This window comes from Emys orbicularis, chromosome 4, assembly GCF_028017835.1.
Source record: "Emys orbicularis isolate rEmyOrb1 chromosome 4, rEmyOrb1.hap1, whole genome shotgun sequence".
Classification (NCBI taxonomy): Eukaryota; Metazoa; Chordata; order Testudines; family Emydidae; genus Emys; species Emys orbicularis.
The window spans coordinates 127,128,536-127,144,787 of NC_088686.1; the positions used below are offsets into that span (position 1 = coordinate 127,128,536).

General features: G+C 47.2%; 2 pseudogenes; both read right to left on the reverse strand.

Annotated features, from left to right (window-relative positions):
- Positions 1–405: 405 nt before the first annotated feature.
- Positions 406–5,256, reverse strand: LOC135877845 (uncharacterized; annotated as a pseudogene).
- Positions 5,257–13,195: 7,939 nt separating this feature from the next.
- Positions 13,196–14,028, reverse strand: LOC135877846 (proto-oncogene Mas-like; annotated as a pseudogene).
- Positions 14,029–16,252: the final 2,224 nt, after the last annotated feature.

Genomic DNA, 16,252 nt, shown 5'->3' on the forward strand with positions numbered 1-16,252 from the left:
GTCGCGAGACTGTGAAAAAGCTCATTACAGAAAAGGCAACATCAGTCTTCAGGCAACACTGGGAGACACGTGCCACCACAAGTGAAATTACTGTTCAGTGGCATTTCAAAAACAAAGTGAATGAGCCCATTATGGATCTATTCCTGCTTCCATTCAAGTCAATAGGACTTCCCCCACTGATTCCAAAGGGAGAAGGACTGGGTCCCATGTAACCCATTGGTGTTCTTTACAACTGCACAGAAACCTGGGGATCAACTTTAGGAAGGATCCTGCTCTGGGTCGGGGAGGGGAGGAATTTAGCAAATGACCTCCTGGGTCCTTTCCATCTCTAATTTCTTTGATGATGTGAACTAGGGAAATCTCCATCCCCAGAACAGGGTGTCCTAGGCTGGGTGCTGCCGAGATTTAAATTGACATCTTCACTGTGTCTTGTCTGGAGGTTTCTCCACCCACTCTGGAATTTGTCTTCTCTTCAAAGATGCTCCGGAGTGCGACCTGGAGGCAGCCTCTGAATTGGTGCTGCCTGTAGCTCCCGACTAGGAAGTAAATAACTGGGTTGATGCTGCTGTTTATAGAGGCCAGCAGGTAAGATAGCTCATTAGCTTGACTATAATGAATAAGGTCAAGGAAGTATTGTACACTGAGGGGAACAGCAAAGATGAGGAAGAAGAGGACGGTGAGCAGGATAACAGTGTAGAGCTTTTCTTGCTGATGTCGCTGTGAGCTACGTCGGAGCTTGATTAACAGGATCAGACTGGACACAATCATGATGGGAGCAAAAATGAGGAAATTCAGGCCATACATGGGTAGGAACATACTCCAACAATTTTCAGTTCCATCAACAAAACATAAAGAATACACTATTCCTGACAGCAGGCTGGAATGAGACCAGAGCAGGGCCCAGACAATGGCAGACAAGTGCTTTGGGTGGCGGCATCAGTGCCAGATGGGAAAGAGGACAGACACACACACCGCTAAGTGCTGATGGCCGTCAGGAGATAAAGGCTGGTGCTGTATGCGAGCAAAGACAGCAGATGAAATGAGTTTATTAAGTTAAGTCCCTCTAAAGGAAAACAAAATAAATGTTTGGCATTAAAGGTTATAAGGAAACCAGGCAGGCAGAGGAGGAAGCCAAAGTCAGCAGCAGCCAGGTTGAGGATGTAGATAGTGAAGATGTTCCTCTTAATGTGGAAGCCAAGGAACCAGAGCACGATCCCGTTCCCCACCAGCCTGAACAGGCAGAGGAGCAGAGTGATGCTGTCAATGATCACTGCAGTTAAATAATCTGTTGTGCATCCATAATTTTCATCCTCAGGCTCCTGGCTGGTTATAGTCACAGGCGAGTACATTTGACTCAGCTCACTCATCATGAACCCTCCACTGTGGGATGCTGGTCTTTCCTGTTCTCCTTCTCTCACACACACCTGTTAGCAGAGAGCAGACAGAGGAGAATCAGTGACTCGGACAACCCCAGTGCTGTTTTTCACTGATCATTCCAGCCAGGGCCGGCTGTACCATTTTTGCCGCCCCAAGCAGAACCAAAAAAAAAAAAAAAAAAAAAGCTGCTCAGACTGCCGCCCGAACGGCTGAAGCAAAAAAAAGCCACCAGGACTGTGCCGCTCCAAGCACGTGCTTCCTCCGCTGGTGCCTGGAGCCGGCCCTGATTCCAGCCCTTCCCCAGCCCCCTGGCCAGGAACAGCCAGATCCCAAGGAGTGGCAGTGAGAAATATCCAGAGAGATAATGGCCATAGGGGATACTAGGGACAGAGAGAGACCTGGAGAAAGACCGATGTGTACAGACCAGCCTGGAGAGAGAGAGACAGAGACAGAAAGAGAGACAGAGTTAGGGAGACAGAGAGGAATAGAAAGGGAGAAAGAGAAAACGGGAGGGGCTGTCAGCCAGGTATGTGCAGAGAACGGCAGGAATAAGAAATGTTGGGTGAGAATTGAAGAGTGGGGTTGAGAGAGATAGACAGAGAGAACAGGCATGTATCATTAATGATGACAAAGTGCAGGCTCTTACCTTGCTTTCTTCCTTCCAACATCCAGGGGTCTGAACCAAGTATTTACAGGAGCCGGGCTGGGGCAGGTCTGCTTCAGAATCTCTGTCTCACGGTCAGTAACTGTAGTTCTCACTGTAGGGTCTTCATGGGAAAGATCTCTGAGTAACAGTGTAATATAAAGACACTAAGAATTTCCCTGACAGTCCTGGTGCAGCGTCCAACACTGAATCCCTTTCCTGGTCCTGTCAGAGAAATGTCTTCCCCACATTGGGCAGGGTGGCACACAGAGATCACAGTGTCCGGGCAGCTTATGACCACTGGGCAGTTTGATAACATCAGACAACATCAGGGCTATGCTTCCCTTTTCTGGCTGCTTCTGGCCTCCTGCGCATAAAGGAAATGCTTGCACAAGGTTAAGTCTCACAGGATAGAATCACAGAAAGTTGCTCTTCTCTGAGAAAGGTTCCTGGTGTTTTAGGGTGTTACCCTACTGTGTTCATTAGCATGAAAATTTGCACCTTCTTAATTGTTTAATTTTTCTAAATACACCTCTACCCCGATATAACGCGACCTGATATAACACGAATTCGGATATAACGCGGTAAAGCAGTGCTCCGAGGGGGCGGGGCTGCGCACTCCGGTGGATCAAAGCAAGTTCAATATAACGCGGTTTCACCTATAACATGGTAAGATTTTTTGGCTACTGAGGACAGCGTTATATCGAGGTAGAGGTGTAACATATTTCTTGGACAGTTGGTTATGATTTTTGTGTCTTGAGATTTCCCAACACCAGAGTATCTGGGCCATGATATATATTCTACACATCCCCAAAGAGATATCTGCTGTTCATATAATTTATAAAATTAATGAGGCAATAAATGATTTCTGCTTTTTTCAAGAAACCCATCTACTAGAAAAAGAGATTGAAAAAAGGCATTTCAGCAGAACAGGTATGAAAGGTAATATTGTCCTGACATTCATGACATTAAAAGAAGTAATACCTATAAATATCTATATCATTACATAACATACACATTGCCCCACAGAGTATTAAATATGATCATTAGAAAATTTAAATAATCCCAGAAGGACACAAAGACACAGTAGTGAACGAGGGAAATGCAATGGCTATAAGAGAAGGAAACAAGTGTGGAACGCCCTCCCAACCTGCATGGGGCCACAGTGTGAAACAGCCAGTCCTCCCCGACAAGCCCTGATGGATTAGGGGATGGGCAGAGAGGGGAGGTGGCCCCAGGGACCTGGTTGTCTATATCACTGGCAGGAAATCCCACCCCTGGCACCCTGCCGCCAGCCCTCCTTGTATATGTTATTTACAGCTGAAGGATCCTGACTGGGGGGGAGGGGGGAGGAATTTAGCAAGTTATCTGCAATATCCTTTCCATCTCTGATTTCTTTGATGCTGTGATCTGAGGAAATCTCCATCCCCACAACTGGCTCTACCAGGCTGGGTGTGTGGGGACTTAATTGGCTGTCTCCATTGGATCTCCCGTGGGAGGTCTCTCCATCCTCTCTGGGATCTACCTTAACTTGAAAGACCCTCTGGAGTGTGACCCCGACAAAGCCCCTGAATCACTGCTTCCAGTAGCTCCTTACTATGAAGTAAATAACTGGGTTGGTGCTGCCGTTTACAGAGGTCAGCATGCAAGATATGTCAGTCTGGTGATAAGAACTGATAAACTGGAGGAGGTATTGGACACTGTGAGAAACACACAAGATGAGGAAGAAGAGGACATGAGTGGAATACCCTGTACTGTTTTCATGATGACATCAGCTTGAAGAACAGGGTCAGATTGGAAAGAACTATAAGGGGAATGAAAATCAGGAAATTCAGGCCAGACATGAGTATGAGTGTCATCAGACAGTTTTTCAGTTCCATTAAAAACAGAAAAAAGACACCAATCCTCTTAGCTGGCAGAAGAGAGCCCACAGGAGGGCACAGACAATGACAGGCAAATGTTTTGGGTGGTAGCATCGGCACCAGATGTTGTTAAGAAAGGACAGATACCTCTCAGTGCTGATAGCTGTCAGGAGGCACAGGCTGGTGCTGTATGTGACCAAAGGCAGCAGGGAAAATGTCCTCATTAAGTAGAAAAAAATCATAAATTACAAGAATAGAAATATTCAACAGTATTAATTATGAGGAAAACAAGCAGTGGTAGCCAGACTGAGGATGTAGACAGTGAAGGGGTTTCTCTTAATGCAGAAGCTGAGGAACCAGAAGACGATCCAGTTCCTCACCAGCCCAAAGAAGCAGATGAGCAGAGTGACACCATCACTGATCACTGCAGGTAAATCATATATTTGGCATTCAGTCCTATTTTCTGGATCCCCAGAATACAAGCTAGGCTATGCCGGAGACAGGGACACTCCACTGAGCTCAGTCATTATGAAACCTCTGCTCTGTGATACTTGGTCTTTCCCCACATAGCCCCATTCAGTCAAATGGATGAACACCTTCCAGGGTAGCAAAAAGTTCAACAAACTGTTAGTCCTTTTCAGAATCTTCAGCCCCATCTCTGGGCCCTTTAAGTCCCACCTCACTTGGGCTTCCCAAGAGAGCCTTGTCCACTTCTCAGGGCTTAGGCCACTTTCCCAGTGGTTGGTGGGGGCGGGGGGACACAGGCCCATCCACTACTCCAGGTCCCGCCCAGGGACCCTATAAACAGCAGCCACATACCGCTGCCTCCAGTTCGTTGCTACTGTTCCCTGGGCCTTTCCTGACATAGGCCCTTTCTTTTCCCCCTACCCTCAGGGCCAAAGTTCTCAGATCCTCCTCGCTGAATGCCAGTGCCACCCAAATCCCCGTCCTCTGGTTCGGCCTTGAGTGCCTGTGACCAGGGAGGAGCACCCCTCCACCCTTGCTCCTCTGGTCCCCATGGGAACTGACCTGCTCAGGGTCTGCAGCTCCTTCTATCTGATCCTGCTGGGTTCTGATTGGCTGCTTCAGTGCAACCTGTCTAGGCAGGCCTTGAGGACAAATAGAGGCCTCATGGCTGGGAATGCCCTTCTTTAGAGACCCCTTTCCGAGGCCATGCTTTGCACCCCCCTCTCGGGTTTGCTCTCTCCCACTCCCAGCACTGCACTCCAGCCCCAGCGTCTGCCCAAATTGCAACAACACATCCTTGTTCCTTCTGTCACTTTAAGGGCCTGCTCCAAATCCAGTTACACTGAATGGAAAGACTCTTGTGGATTTCCATGGGTTTTGGATCAGGACCTTACTGTACGCCTCCATCCATCCATCCCTATCATCTGTGGCTGTCCCTGGATCAGCCAATTTGTTCTTGTTAGCTGAGCAGCTTCACATGTGTGAGCTTAGTTACCTGCCGCCCTGACCCAATTGAATGGAGCAGCAGAATGCGGCTGGAAACGTGGGGGAAGGGTTTTGAAAATCCCAACCTATCAAGCAACCATTGACCACCTATCAACTGTGCTGCATGCTCAGCCCCACCATCCCCAGCACTCAGAGTCCATTGGCCGGATGAGGAAAAACCTTCCTGGAAATGTCATGAGCATCCAAAGGAATGAAAAACCCATTTGGTCTGATCCTTCTGGGAGGTAGGGCATTCGCATGCAGTTCCTGTTCAGGGTGATAGACAAAAAGGAGCCACAGGCCGCAGAGAGGAACTGTGAGATGGTGTTTATTCGTGTTAACAATAGGGTAAGCACAGAAGAAAAAGATTGAGACAACTGAACAGCAGGCAGTTGCAGCTGTGATTTTTGTGCACAGGGGCTAGGCCTTATTAATAGATTATTTAAAGTCCCTGGTTAGTTGATAGCCATTCTTAATTGTTTCCATTGCAATAGTGGTGAAAGTTTCAAATATCAACCTGCAGAAGCGAGAGTCCAGAGTTGCATAGAAGCACCTTCTGCATTTCATGGACAGGAGAGCTGGCTGTGGAATGATTTGCATGGGAATATTTCTGCGTTATCTTTGTAAGCCTATGCCACATTTTCCCTAACCACTGTGTTTTCACTCAGGAGGAAAAGTCACAAGCCTGTGAGGAGTCACTGACAAAAGCTCATTACAGAAAAGGCAACATCAGTCTTCAGGCAACACTGAGAGACACGTGCCAACACAAGAGAAATTACTAGTCAGTAGCATTTCAGAAACAAAGTAAATGAGCCCATTATGGATCTGTTCCTGCTTCCATTCAAGTTGTCAAGGCTGCTTCCCCACTCTGAACTTTAGAGTACAGATGTGGGGGCCTGCATGAAAACTTCTAAGCTTAACTACCAGCTTAGATCTGGTCCGCTGCCACCACTCTCGATGCAAATTCCCTTCCCTGGGTAGCCTTGAGAGACTCTTCACCAATTCCCTGGTGAATACAGATCCAAACCCCTTGGATCTTAAAACAAGGAGAAATTAACCATCCCCCCTCCTCCCTTCCACCAACTCCTGGTGGATCAAGATCCAACCCCCTTGGATCTAAAAACAAGGAAAATCAATCAGGTTCTTAAAATGAAGGCTTTTAATTAAAGAAAAAGGTAAAAATTATCTCTGTAAAATCAGTATGGAAAATAACTTTACAGGGTAATCAAACTTAAAGAGCTCAAAGGACCCCCCCCCTCTGTCTTAGGTTCAAAGTACAGCAAACAGAGGTAAACACCCTAGTAAAAGGTACATTTACAAGTTGAGAAAATAAAGTAAAACTAAGACGCCTTGCCTGGCTTTTTACTTACAAGTTTGAAATAAGAGAGACTTGTTTAGAAAGATGGGGAGAACCTGGATTGATGTCTGGTCCCTCTCAGTCCCAAGAGCGAACAACCCCTTAAAACAAAGAGCACACACAAAAGCCTTTCCGCCCCCCCCCAAGATTTGAAAGTATCTTGTCCCCTTATTGGTCCTTTGGGTCAGGTGTCAGCCAGGTTACCCGAGCTTCTTAACCCTTTACAGGTAAAAGGATTTTGGAGTCTCTGGCCAGGAGGGATTTTAGTACTGTACACAGGAGAGCTGTTACCCTTCCCTTTATAGTTATGACACGCCCCCCAAATCACAGATAGTGTTGGACAGCCGGTTCCACACTGGCTGTGATTTCTTCCTGGAGCTCTAGGAGAAAACAGAGTTAATAAGACACATGCACCTTTAGACATACTACTGATTATATAAAAACTAACAATATGTTCCACATTCCAAGAACAATTTTTAACCAGTTGATTCTGGGAAACTTTCCTGGGAGAGTGAATCAGCCACTTTGTTAGAAGCCCCTGAAATGTGTTGTATTTCAAAATCAAAATCTTGGAGAGCTAAACTCCACCGAAGAAGTTTTTTGTTATTCCCCTTGGCGGTATGAAGCCACTGTAGCGCAGCATGGTCTGTTTGTAGTTGGAAACGCCGTCCCCAAACATATGGGCGTAGCTTTTCCAGCGCGTACACAATGGCGTAGCATTCCTTTTCGCTGATTGACCAGTGGCTTTCCCTCTCAGACAGTTTCTTGCTGAGAAACACGACAGGATGGAATTCTTGATCCGGTCCTTCCTGCATTAAAACTGCTCCCACGCCCCGCTCGGACGCATCTGTGGTTACTAGGAACGGTTTGTCAAAGTCTGGGGCCCTTAGCACAGGGTCAGACATGAGTGTCGCCTTAAGCTGGTTAAAGGCCTTTTGACACTCATCAGTCCACTGAACTGCATTTGTCTGTTTCTTTCTGGTTAGGTCTGTCAGCGGGGCGGCGATTTGGCTGTAGTGTGGTACAAATCGCCTATAATATCCGGCCAAGCCTAAGAAGGATTGGACCTGTTTCTTTGACTTTGGAACCGGCCACTTTTGGATAGCATCCACTTTGGCCTGTAGGGGATTTATAGTTCCTTGACCCACCTGGTGCCCCAGGTAAGTCACTCTGTTTTGGCCTATTTGACACTTTTTAGCCTTAACAGTTAGTCCTGCCTGCCTGATGCGCTCGAAGACTTTTTCCAGGTGCTCCAGGTGTTCTGTCCATGAATCAGAAAAAATGGCCACATCATCGAGGTAGGCAACTGCAGATTCTCCCAATCCCGCTAGGAGACCATCTACAAGTCTTTGGAAGGTGGCGGGTGCATTTCGCAACCCGAAAGGGAGTACATTGAATTCATACACCCCTGCCTGGGTGACGAAGGCTGACCTTTCCTTAGCGGGTTCATCCAGTGGTACTTGCCAGTACCCTTTGGTTAAGTCTAAAGTAGAGATGAATTGGGCATGTCCCAATTTCTCCAATAGCTCATCTGTGCATGGCATTGGATAGTTGTCAGGATGAGTTACAGCATTTAGCTTACGGTAGTCCACGCAAAAGCGTATGTCCCCTTCTGGTTTGGGAACTAGAACCACTGGAGATGCCCATGCGCTGTTAGAGGGGCAGATTATACCCATCTGTAGCATGTCCTGGATCTCCCTTTGTATAGCAGTTTGGGCATGAGGTGACTCCCGGTAGGGTCGGGTTCTAGTTGGGTGAGCATTACCTGTGTCAATGGAGTGGTATGCCCGTTCAGTCCGTCCTGGAGTGGCTGAGAAAATTGGTGCAAAGCTTGTGCACAGCTCCTTGATCTGCTGTCGCTGCAGACGTCCAAGGGTCGTGGAGAGGTTCACCTCTTCCACGCCACCATTACTTTTTCCTTCGTAGTAGACACCTTCAGGCCACTCCGCGTCATCTGTTTCCTGGGCTGTAAACTGGCAAACGTTTAATTCTCTGGAATAAAAGGGCTTAAGAGAATTAACATGGTATACCTTAGGCTTTATGTTGGAGGTGGGGGAGGCTATGAGATAGTTAACAGCTCCTAGGCGCTCCTGGACCGTGAATGGTCCTTCCCACGACGCTTCCATTTTATGGGCCTGGAGCGCCTTTAAGACCATGACTTGGTCTCCTACTTTGAAGGACCGTTCTCTGGAATGTTTATCATACCAGGCCTTTTGCTCTTCCTGAGCATCCTTTAGGTTTTCTTTAGCAAGCGCTAAAGAGTGTCGGAGGGTGCTTTGTAGGTTGCTTACAAAGTCTAGAATGTTAGTTCCTGGAGAAGGCGTAAACCCCTCCCATTGCTGCTTCACCAACTGTAATGGCCCCTTAACCTCGCGGCCATACACAAGTTCAAATGGTGAAAACCCTAAACTGGGATGTGGTACAGCCCTGTAGGCAAAAAGCAACTGCTGCAATACTAGGTCCCAATCATTGGAGTGTTCATTTACGAATTTATGTATCATGGCCCCCAAAGTTCCATTAAACCTCTCCACCAGGCCATTGGTTTGATGGTGGTAAGGGGTGGCAACCAAGTGATTCACCCCATGAGCTTCCCACAGGTTTTTCATGGTCCCTGCCAGGAAATTAATTCCCGAATCTGTAAGGATGTCGGAGGGCCAACCTACCCTGGCAAAAATGTCTGCTAATGCCTGGCACACACTTTTAGCCCTGGTGTTGCTTAAGGGTACTGCTTCCGGCCATCGGGTAGCAAAATCCATGAAAGTCAGTATGTACTGCTTTCCTCTGGGTGTCTTCTTTGGGAAAGGACCCAGAATATCCACAGCTACTCGCTGAAATGGGACCTCAATTATGGGTAGTGGCTGGAGAGGGGCTTTAACCTGGTCTTGGGGCTTTCCCACTCGTTGGCACACCTCACAAGACCGGACATAATTAGCAACGTCCTTGCCCATTCCCTCCCAGTGGAAGGACTTCTCCAACCGGTCTTTGGTTCTGTTCACCCTAGAATGGCCACTGGGATGATCATGGGCTAAGCTCAAGAGCTTTACCCGATACTTAGTGGGAACTACCAACTGTCTTTGAGGATGCCAGTCTTCCTGGTGCCCACCAGAAAGAGTCTCCTTGTATAAAAGTCCTTGTTCTACAACAAACCGGGATCGGTTAGAAGAGCTGAGAGGCGGTGGGGTGCTCCGTGCCGCCGCCCAAGCTTTCTGAAGGCTGTCATCTGCTTCCTGCTCGGCCTGGAACTGTTCCCTTGATGCTGGAGACATCAGTTCCTCCTTGGACTGTGGACTGGGGCTTGGTCCCTCTGGAAGCGATGCAGGTGCTGGGGCTGTTTCCATTGACTGTGAACCGCTGTCCGCTGGTGCACTATGTGGTATTTCAGGCTCTGGCTGAGCCTCTTGGGTAGGGTTATCTGCTGCTTCTGCCAGTTCAGGCTCGCTGGTGCCCTCTGGCGTTGGAGTGGTAGACGGGTTTGCAAGCGCTGGACTCAGTGCTGGCAATGGTTCTGGTGCTGGTTGCGTTGCCAGTTCCGGTTCTGGGACTGGCTTTGGCTGGGTTTCTGGGATTGGATCCACTACGGCTGTTGCAGTCGTTGGCAGGGGATCCGGTTCCACCACCTTTGTTTGGGTCTCTGGTAACACAGACGGGGCCCTGGTGGACGGCTCAGGAACAGGGATGGGGGTGAAAGCTTGCTTAGCCTGGCTGCGGGTGACTATTCCCACCCTCTTGGCTAGCTTCACATGGTTGGCCAAGTCTTTCCCCAGCAGCATGGGGATGGGATAATTGTCATAGATTGCAAAAGTCCACATTCCTGACCAGCCCTTGTACTGAACATGCAACTTGGCTGTAGGCAAGGTTACAGACTGTGACATGAAGGGTTGAATTGTCACTGGAACCTCCGGGTTGATGAGTTTGGGGTCCACTAGGGATTGGTGGATAGTTGACATTTGTGCCCCAGTGTCCCTCCAAGCGATAACCTTCTTTCCGCCCACTCTCAAGGTTTCCCTTCACTCCGAGGGTATGAGAGAGGCATCTGGGTCTGGGGATCTTTGGTGTGATTGGGGTGTAATGAACTGTAATCGGTTGGGGTTCTTGGGGCAGTGAGCCTTTGTATGTCCCAGTTCATTACATTTAAAACATCGCCCTGCTAAGGTATCACCGGGGCGATGTTGGTTGGTGGAGACTGGTGTGGTGGGGTGAGAAGGCGTCTGGCGTTTCCCTTGGAATGTGGGTGGGGCCTTGGGTTGTCCCCGGTGGTAAGGTTTTGTTTCGGCTTGCCCCTTCTGATATTCGCTCCAACTGCTACTAGTTTTTTTCTTTTCTGCCACCTCCACCCATTTGGGTCCAATCTCCCCCGCCTCGGTTACAGTTTTGGGCTTCCCATCTAGGATGTACCTTTCTATTTCCTCAGGAACACCCTCTAAAAACTGCTCCATTTTTACTAGGGAAACCAGATCTTCCAGAGATTTAACATTTGCTCCTGATACCCAGGCATCACAATTTTTGTCAATGTGGTAGGCATGTTGGGTAAATGACACGTCTGGTTTCCACCTTAGGGCTCTGAACTGCCAACGGGCATGCTCGGGTGTTAGCCCCATTCTGAGTCTGGCCTTGTTTTTAAAAAGTTCATAACTGTTCATGTGCTCCTTAGGCATTTCAGCCGCCACCTCTGCTAAGGGTCCACTGAGCTGCGGCCTCAGCTCTACCATGTACTAGTCTGTAGTGATGCTGTACCCAAGGCAGACCCTTTCAAAATTTTCTAAGAAGGCCTCAGTATCATCGCCTGCCTTGTAGGTGGGGAATTTTCTGGGATGGGAAGTGGTACCTGGAGAGGGGTTGCTAGGATTGGCTGGTATATCCGGCCTAGCCCTTGCTAATTCCAGTTCTTGCTTCCTCTCTTTTTCCCTCTCCTCCATCTCTTTTTCTTTCAGCTCCATAGCTCTCTTGTGGGCCTCCTCTTTGGCTTTCTCTTCAGCTTCTTGCTCGAGTTTTTTTAATTGAAGCAGTCTCTGATTTTTTTTTCATTTTCTTCTGCTTCTAGTCTGGCCAGTTCTAGTTTGTTAGCTACTTCTTTGGTAGTCATTTTCCTGTTTTCTTGTGCTGGGCCACACCCCTCTGCAGTTGACTGAAACTGGGATGCACTCAGCTCAGGCTGCTGCTGAGGTAACAGAGACTTTCTAACTAGCTATCCCCGAGAGGTAGAAAGAAAGAAAAACAATTCAGCTTGTAAATTCCTTTTACCAGCTGTTTGCTCACTGATTGAACCCTTCTCTTAACAAAGACCCTTGTTAAAAAAAACTTAACACCTCTGCCTTCAGGCAAGGAGAGATAAGATATGCATCTACCTTCAGCTCTGCTTTCCAAGCAGCTAGAAAGGAGAAAAAAAAATCTTACTGGCTTTTGGTTTAAAATGATCCCACCGCTCTGCCACCATGTCAAGGCTGCTTCCCCACTCTGAACTTTAGGGTACAGATGTGGGGGCCTGCATGAAAACTTCTAAGCTTAACTACCAGCTTAGATCTGGTCCGCTGCCACCACTCTCGATGCTAATTCCCTTCCCTGGGTAGCCTTGAGAGACTCTTCACCAATTCCCTGGTGAATACAGATCCAAACCCCTTGGATCTTAAAACAAGGAGAAATTAACCATCCCCCCTCCTCCCTTCCACCAACTCCTGGTGGATCAAGATCCAACCCCCTTGGATCTAAAAACAAGGAAAATCAATCAGGTTCTTAAAAAGAAGGCTTTTAATTAAAGGAAAAGGTAAAAATCATCTCTGTAAAATCAGGATGGAAAATAACTTTACAGGGTAATCAAACTTAAAGAGCCCAGAGGGACCCCCCTCTAGCCTTAGGTTCAAAGTTACAGCAAACAGAGGTAAACACCCTAGTAAAAGGTACATTTACAAGTTGAGAAAACAAAGACAAACTAACATGCCTTGCCTGGCTGTTTACTTACAAGTTGGAAATATGAGAGACTTGTTCAGAAAGATTTGGAGAGCCTGGATTGATGTCTGGTCCCTCTTAGTCCCAAGAGCGAACAACCCCCAAAACAAAGAGCACAAACAAAAGCCTTCCCCCCTCCAAGATTTGAAAGTATCTTGTCCCCTTATTGGTCCTTTGGGTCAGGTGTCAGCCAGGTTACCTGAGCTTTTTAACCCTTTACAGGTAAAAGGATTTTGGAGTCTCTGGCCAGGAGGGATTTTATAGTACTGTACACAGGAGAGCTGTTACCCTTCCCTTTATAGTTATGACACAAATCAACAGGACTTCCCCCACTGATTCCAAAGTGAGAAGGATTGGGTCCTATGTGACCCATTGATGTTCTTTACAACTGCACAGAAACCTGGGGATCAACTCAAGGAAGGCTCCTGCTCTGGGTCGGGGAGGGGAAGAATTTAGCAAATGATCTACTGGGTCCCTTCCATCTCTAATTTCTTTGATGATGTGAACTAGGGAAATCTCCATCCCCAGAACAGGGTGTCCTAGGCTGGGTGCTGCCGAGATTTAAATTGACATCTTCACTGTGTCTTGTCTGGAGGTTTCTCCACCCACTCTGGAATCTGTCTTCTCTTCAAAGATGCTCCGGAGTGCGACCTGGAGGCAGCCTCTGAATTGGTGCTGCCTGTAGCTCCCGACTAGGAAGTAAATAACTGGGTTGATGCTGCTGTTTATAGAGGCCAGCAGGTAAGATAGCTCATTAGCTTGACTATAATGAATAAGGTCAAGGAAGTATTGTACACTGAGGGGAACAGCAAAGATGAGGAAGAGGACGGTGAGCAGGATAACAGTGTAGAGCTTTTCTTGCTGATGTCGCTGTGAGCTACGTCGGAGCTTGATTAACAGAATCAGACTGGACACAATCATGATGGGAGCAAAAATGAGGAAATTCAGGCTATACATGCATAGGAACGTACTCCAACAATTTTCAGTTCCATCAACAAAACATAAAGAATACACTATTCCTGACAGCAGGCTGGAATGAGACCAGAGCAGGGCCCAGACAATGGCAGACAAGTGCTTTGGGTGGCGGCATCAGTGCCAGATGGGAAAGAGGACAGACACAAACACCGCTCAGTGCTGATGGCCGTCAGGAGATAAAGGCTGGTGCTGTATGCGAGCAAAGACAGCAGATGAAATGAGTTTATTAAGTTAAGTCCCTCTAAAGGAAAACAAAATAAATGTTTGGCATTAAAGGTTATAAGGAAACCAGGCAGGCAGAGGAGGAAGCCAAAGTCAGCAGCAGCCAGGTTGAGGATGTAGATAGTGAAGATGTTCCTCTTAATGTGGAAGCCAAGGAACCAGAGCACGATCCCATTCCCCACCAGCCCGAACAGAAATATATTATTTGGAAAAGTGGAGAAAAATTAAACAATTAAGAAGTTGCAAATTTTCATGCTAACTAACACAGTTGATTAAATCCTAAATACACTTTGAGTCTTAACAGATAAGAACAGCTTTCTATTATATGTATTCTGTGAGATTTAATCTTTGGCAAGTCATTTCCTTCTTGGTTAGGAGATCAGAAGCAATGAGAGCAGGGAGGCAGAGATGTGACACTACCTGATGTTATAAACTGCTCATGAGATGCCCCAATGTTGTCAACTCTGTGTTCCACCCTGCCCACTGTGAAGACATTTCTCTGATGGGACTTGGTGGGGACTGGGTGTCGGATTCTGCACAGGAGCTGACAGGGAAATTCTTAGAGTCTGGATTACAGATTATTCCTCAGAAAGAGTTCCCAAGAAGATACAATTGGGGTCCCATGTGTTAGTATCTGTTAGTAAATATTAACCCTCTTAGTCCTTTTCTTTTTGTATATTTGATTAATATATATATTCACTATTATTTAGAATCTCTATGATATTAACAAAGAGTATGTTTGAATTCTAAAACCCAGCATACTGGCCCTTAACCTATAAATAACCCTATTCAGGAATTCTATGCTTTAGGCTGTATCTAATAATCCTTGGCACCTCCATGTCAATAGAACTCCAGATATTCATGAAAACCATCCGCTTATATATATATGAGGGAAAATTGTTATGACAGATGTTTCCTGTTGGGGAATCAACAGGGGAGAATGATGATGGGGGGAAGAAGGACTGACTGAAATATATTATCTTGAAGAACACTTTCAGCTGTAAACAATTATGCCTTCACACATCAATCAGGTAAACTAAGAATGTATGGATATTAAAGGAAATTCCATCAGAATGTAAGAAATTACATCTGAACATATGGTTCTGGGAGAGTGATTCTGGCAAAGACGGGTCTCTTTGTCTAAAACCCTTATATAATGACAGAAATTTTGGAATTTAGCTAGGAAATGAAACTGTTGCGCCCCACCAGTTACAGTGAAGAAGAGACACAGAGCCAGCTTTTACCTCACATCAAGGCTGTTAATGTATGTGTTCTTTCTGTATTCTGCATAGTGCTGTACTAATCACTGATTGATAAACTTTAATTCCAGGTGAGGCTGTTATTCGACAAACTGGAATCATCATTAACTTCAGATATGCAACGCATGGGACTGGAGAAAAGTAAGGTAAGGGTTACTTGCTGTGTGCTGAGCTTATGTTTGTCAGTCTGTTTGTTTGTTTGTTTGTTTGAAGGACCGTGTGCTGTGGCTGGCAGTTGGAAGCTGTGAGCTTCAAAGGAAGGTCTGAAGGCTAGAAGCCTCTGGTAATTGGCTGAGCCTTAATCAGTGGGTGGGGCATTCACCCAGGCCAGGGCTTTATAAAGCGGCACACAAGCGACCAGGGAGCTTTTGCGAACAGGGGCTGCTAACAGGGAGTTTCGCAAGGGAGTTGGGAAGGGGAGCAGGAAGGGAGCGCGGGTCCCCTGCTGGTTCTATCATATACCCTTTATTCCCCTTAAAACCTATAAACCAAACTACATTCAAAACTTCTTGCTTTAAACAACCCCTTCATTAACTAGGAGACAATGCAGGCAGAAGCCCAGCTGCAGAGTGGGGGCTATCCAGTTTGTTGCACTGAGTGTAGCATGTATGATTACCTGCCCTGTGGGCAGGTGGCGTATGTGTGCATTCGGTGCAAGGAGCTCCTGGCCCTCAGAGACCACATATGGACTTTGGAGGCAAGGGTGGCGGAACTGGAGGAGCTAAGGGAGGCAGAGAGGTATGTTGATGAGGCTTTCCGGGACACTGTAGAATTGTCCCACCTCCGGTCAGACAACCCCTGCGCTGTTGAGGAGGATGAAAGGCCCAGGGAAGCAGAGCAGTCAACGGGAGCAGAGGGAAACCTTCCCATAGTTGGGACCCTCCTTCCAGACGGTGCTGGGGTTGCCTCTCGCACTGAGGTTACCTCTCCAGGGGAGGGAACTCCAGTAGCTAGGAAAAGGCAGGTATTAGTATTGGGAGATTTGATCATTAGAAACATAGATAGCTGGGTTTGTGATGACCGGGAGAACCGTATGGTGACTTGCCGTATGGTGCGAAGGTTGCGGATCTCTCGAGGCATCTAGACAGACTTATGTGTAGTGCTGGGGAGGAGCCGGTGGTCGTGGTACATGTAGGTACCAATGACATAGGGAAGGGTAGGA